This window comes from Mus caroli, chromosome 14 (genome assembly GCF_900094665.2).
Source record: "Mus caroli chromosome 14, CAROLI_EIJ_v1.1, whole genome shotgun sequence".
NCBI lineage: Eukaryota > Metazoa > Chordata > Mammalia > Rodentia > Muridae > Mus > Mus caroli.
Window position 1 is genome coordinate 100,347,140 of NC_034583.1, and position 5,905 is coordinate 100,353,044.

At 38.6% G+C, this 5,905-nt stretch overlaps 1 non-coding gene across 1 annotated transcript; it reads left to right on the forward strand.

The window, feature by feature from the left end:
- Positions 1-1,101: 1,101 nt before the first annotated feature.
- LOC115029377 lies at positions 1,102-1,204 on the forward strand. The gene has a single exon (XR_003834929.1). It is a non-coding gene; the product is annotated as a U6 spliceosomal RNA (small nuclear RNA).
- Positions 1,205-5,905: the final 4,701 nt, after the last annotated feature.

A 5,905-nucleotide genomic window follows, 5' to 3' on the forward strand; every position in this document is an offset into this window, starting at 1 on the left:
AAGAAAGAAAGAAAGAAAGAAAGAAAGAAAGAAAGAAAGAAAGAGTCAGAGACAATTCCCACCATTGAGATATCCACAAGAACATCAAAATACCAAACAACTCAGCCATCACAAACATGTAGATAACCTAAGTCAGACCCCTTTCAGGCTCCCTGAGCTTACAAGTTCTCATGAGCTGGTTCATGGGACCAACTAGTTGGTTCTATGGGACTTCTTTTCCTGGTGTGTCCCTGATCCCTCTAGTTCCTCAATACTTCCTTCCCCTTTTCAGCAGGAATCCCAAACTCTGCCTGATATTTGGCTGTGGAACTCTGCATTTGCTCCAATCTCTTGAAGGATGAAATCTCTCTGTTCTCTTTGATGCTGCTGCTGCTGCTGCTGGCTTCTGGTTCAAGAAGACTCTGCAGGCAGGACAATCTGTAGGTTGAACGTTTTGTGGCTGGGTTGGTCTCTCAGTCTCTATAGATGAGGACTTGCCTGGTTACCGAAGATGGGTATTTCAGAATTAGTGTCCCATTTTACTTCCTTAGATTCCATAGAGTTTCCACTGCAATGACTTCCATCTGCCCCCATATGCTTCCCAAATCCTGCCTTTTCTTCAGGTAATTTCTCCCTCCCTTCATGCCCCTGATTCCTTTTGTTCTCAACCACTCCAACCTACAGTCCACCTGCTAACTCTATTCTATTTCCCTTCCCATGGGATAGATATGTTCCAATCACACTTTCCCCTCTCTATGCTACGCCTACTGTCCTTCCACATCCCTTCTTCCATGTAATATATACAATATATATACATATATTTTAAAATTTTTGGGTATGTTATTTACTTACATTTTAAATGTAAATGGCTCTTTTCCAGTTTCTGCTTCAGAAATGCCCTATAACATCCCCCTCCCCTCTGCTTCTATGAGTCCATCCACCAACTCCCTCCTCCCCGTCCCACATTCCCCTAAACTGGGGCATCAAGCCTTCACAGAACCAAGGACCTCTCCTCCCACTGATGCCAGACAAGGCCATCCTCTGCTACATATGCAGCTGGAGCCATGGGTCCCTCCATGTGTACTCCTTGGTTGGTGGTTAATCCCTGGAAGCCCTGGGGGGTTGCTTTGGCTGCACATATACTAAAATTAGAACAATATAAAGAATATTAGCATGGCCCCTGCACAAGAATGACATGCAAATTAGTGAACTGTTCCATTGTGTGTGTGTGTGTGTGTATGTGTGTGTTTTAAAAGAGCAACACTTGATTTAGATGTTATCTTTACTCTTTTTGAAGTAACTAATCATGTGTACTGCAAGTTATAATATTTTGTGTATAGTATATCAGGATATGAATCAAGCATTGGAACTGATTGAATTGTCAGTGATACAGGAAGGATATTTTAGTTAACTGTTGTGATAAAACTGATTTGACTTGGGAAACTACTATAGTGCAAGTCATTGCTTATGAAAGAATAACCTTTAATGGTCTGAGGCACTACAACACTGTTATAGATTATTTGATATTCTTATTAACCATACAGAACCAAATTATATCTTATAAAATTAAATCAAGTAAGAATTTGATAATGGCTATTTAATACAAATAAATTTGCAGTAATTTTCTAATTTTATTGTATTGTATATATGGTAATACACACATACACATATGAGGAGACAGAAGCTGGAAGAGATGCTAAAACAGAAGTTTCTGAATTTCATAGATGAGCAACAGAGCAACAGAGAGATAAGCTTAAGACTTGGCAACATAGTCTAGAGGATAATTTATTAAAGCTGGCAAATCAAAATACGGCAGATGCTGCAATATTAGAATTGCAACATAAAGAGAAGCTAAGAGTATGGAAGCATGGTTTAGAACACAAAATACAGGAAATTCTAGAACAGCATGAACAACAGAGAGAGAAAATAAAGACGTGGCAACGTGGCTTAGAGGAAACACTAGAACTGAAAACACAGGAAATTATGGACCAAAATAAGAGATAAAAAGATGAAAATGAAGGTGGGAGACAGGAGCTGGAAAATATGCTAGAACAAAGGATGCATCAGCTCACAGATCAGACTGAGCAGCAGAGAGAATATAATGAGGATTAGAAGTTAGACTTGGATAATACCCTTTTAAAATTAATCAGTCAAAATAAAATAGAGAGCAGACTATCAGAATTGCAATATAAAGAAAAAATCAAAATGTGGAGGCAGAACCTTGAACAGAGAATAAAAAAACAAGAAGAGCAACAAAAGGAAAGATATGAAGCGTTGACATAGAACTTAAGGGAGGAATTTAAATTTTCAATTAAGGCAGATGCTTAGGTAAAGACAGAAGATAAAATTAGAAAAAGCCACCAAAAGGTTATTAGAAAGCAAACTTTAGTCTCCTCAGTTAATATACAACAAAGACCTCCAGATGAAGATTGTACAAAGGGTTATCAAGAATTTGAATGGTAACCTGTGGATGTGTTAGATCTGAGAAAATTTAAGGCTAGTGTCACTAATTTTGGAATATATTTTCCATTTGTAAAACAAATTCTGACTTCTTGGGTTATTAAAAACATAATAATCCCCCAAGATTGGAAGGATATGACAAGAGCAATAGTAGAACCTGCTGCAAATTCACAATGGTTTGCATGGTGGAAAGACAAGGCCAGGGGTAGAGAGATTTCCACAGACCAACTGCTTGGTGAAGGTCACTTTGCTGAGTTAGAGGGGCAGGCTGTATATGATGAAGAAACCCTGGCATTGTGTGGACTTAAAGGCCTGGGACAAAGTCACAGAATTAGGGAAAAAACTTGAACCATTTACGCAAGTCATACAAGGTCCATAAGAAACCTTCCCTGACTTTTTACAAAGGCTAACCTCAGCTATGGAAAGGAGTGTATCAGATTCAGCAGCAAGAAAGGCAATAATTGAGACTTTAGCCTTTGAAAATGCAAATGTTGAACGCAAAGAAGTAATCAGACAACTGAAGGCAAGGTCAGCATCAATATATGAGTGGATTAGATATACAGCTGATGCTCAATCTTGCTCACCTGATATGACTGTAAGAGGAGAAGATGCCACTAGTCACCTAGAGATGATTTAAAATGTTTAAATTGTGGTGAGCAGGGTCATCTCAGAAATGACTGCACGAAAAAGCAAAGTAATATCAAAAGGAGGCCTATTCCTTATGGAATATGTCAAAGCGGTGGCAAAGGCTGACATTTGATTAGGGAATGTAGGGCAACAACAGACAAATGGGGCAACACCCTGCCAAAACACCTCCTGGGGAAGGGGCGGGGGGACTCTCACAGGCCCCAATGCTAGACAGGGAGAGTTCTCTTCCTCAGGACAATTAAATGTTATTGCCTCAAAAACAGATGTTCTGAGACTAGACAAGGCTGAAGCTTTAAAGATGGTATAAAGATATATATACTGCTCTAACAAGTCTTACAGGATACTCATATTCTGTCTAATGTGGGCTCCACGGGAATTTTGGGTTTAAATCCTGGTTTGACAAGCTGCCTCTTATAAGAAAGTGTAGTACTTAAAGATGGGAAATTTCACCTGTGGTTCAGAACTAGATAGGGAATATTACTCACTGACTCCATGTAGAGAGAGAAGTGATAATCGCCTACTATGAATAAGTATTAATTAATAGAGTTCTGTGGCTCCAGGTAGAGAGCATAACAGATAGATATTATAATACTTATTAATTAAATAAATAAGTGTCTGTGGCTCCTGGTAGAGAGCACAACACATAGATGGTATAACAGGATGGCTGCTCTAGGCAGAGAGCTTAACAATTAAAAACTATTGCTATTAGTAGAAGTTTGCAGAATACTCATATTCTGTCTAGTGTGGGCTCCATGGGAATTTTGGGTTTACATCCTGGCTTGAGAATAAAGCAAAAAGGTTTTAAAGTTTTGTTTTGAGATTTATATATTACAGGATACACAGTCTTGGTGAACTTAGTGAATTTCATCATCAGACATGCTGAACTGACCTTCCTAAATTCCTGATGTCTTGAGATTTCATCCGGATCATGTCAGGACACAGACATCAGAGACAGTCATTGATGTGGCCTTCTTAAGGCCAACGAATTTCCCCATTTTCCCTACCTTTTCCCCTCTCTTCAAAAATATCTCAATGCCCATATTCAGCTTGAAGAAATTATGAAGAGTCTTCAAAGCCAGTCTCCTAGGCTTTGGGGCTAGGGGTGGTTATTATAGGTTGTCTTTGATACTAAAAATTTGAAGTACAAGACTGAGACCCAGTCCTTCTATTGATGTTATTATAAACAGATCTGAGATGTTTAAGCCTGTGAGTTAAGGGCCAAATAAGAAATTCATGGCTCTGAGTTTATTGTTAGGATGTTTTCAGTTATTTTAATCAGAAATGGCTGAGAGTAGGTAACAGAGCAGTCCAGATTGCTTCACATAGATATTTGGTTTTCAAAAACATCAGAAGTCCACAGAATGTGACATTTAATGTTATTTATTCACTTTTTGAGATTAGTCTGCTCCTGACAACTTTCCCCGTCTTGGATTCAAAGAAGAAACTGAGCATCTTTGAAGTTACTCCAGTTGTGGCGAAACAGCCACTAGGCAAGAATTGCCTCATTTCACCTACAGACATAATACTGCCCAAAGAAGGACACAATTACAAGTTAGGACAGCTTGATTCTGCCAAGGCAGAGTAGGCTAGTCCTTAATATTCCTATTTCTCTAAGTCTGTCAGATGACCCTGGCCAGTAGGCTGAAGGCTGATGCTTTAACATGTTAAAGTAAGGGACTGTCCAAGTGATCAGTGGTCTCTATAAATATGCTGTTTTGGAAGCTGTGTTAGGCTTCCTATATATTTTCAGTTAATATCAGTAGTTCTTGGATTTCTGATGGGGTTGAAAAAAATACATAGTCTCCTAGCAAACCCAGGCTTTTTACTTTGAGAGGAACAGTTTTTAAAGGATGGTTTTCAGATGGCATTCAATCTAAAGCCAAGACATAGCCAGATGTAAAATTATAAGTCTTTTAAGTAACTAGAGATGGTTCTGTTTAATTAGCAAAGATGATGGACTGTGTGTTTGATCTCTTGTATTTTATAGATTACAAAATAGTAATAGTTGTGCTCAATTATATTTGAGATAAAATAGACTTTATTTGGACAGAAACGGGGAAGTGTTGTGGATAGCCCTGGGGCTAATTATATTTGATGTCAATTCTGTCCTCCTGTGGGAGGCTGTGAACAAGGAATGAGTCAGCACTCAGGTGATTTCTTGTAAACCTTCTTCCCACCTAATTTGTAAAATAAAGGAGAGCTGATGATTGGGTAGAGAAAGTGAAAGGAGGAAAAGAAAGTTGGGAGAAGAAGGAGGTTTCAGAGAGAGAAGACGAAGAGGAAGAGGAGTTAGAAGGAAAGTGGAGCAGAAGCTCGTGGTCTGGAGAAACCGCAAGTTCAAAGGGGTCTCATAGATGTGGAAGATGGTAGTGTAGTGGTAGATCGGCCCAATCTAGGTGCACAGCATGTATTCATATTAATTGTGTTGTGTTTTCATTGCTGGGGCCTATGTGGGTTGGACATTTACCACAACAGATGTCCTTTTTGTTTGTTTTTGTTTTTGTTTTGTTTTTTGTTTTGTTTTAATAATACCTCCCTCTTTTAAGATATTCTGGAATCTAGAGTTCAGTCCAAGGCAATAATGCTTGTTCTCAATACAGCAATTATCTTCCAGTGGCGCTATGTAACTTAGCTCCCATCACATCTTAACTAAGAACCACTGGCATCTATCTACCTATTCAAAATAAGAACTCGGGGAGAACGAAAAATCTCCAAAACACAGCCAACTATCATTAATAATATATAACTTTGCATTTACTATTTTCCTTAAGCTGAATTTAGTGATTACAATAGCACCAAGAGACAGACAGGTCTGCTC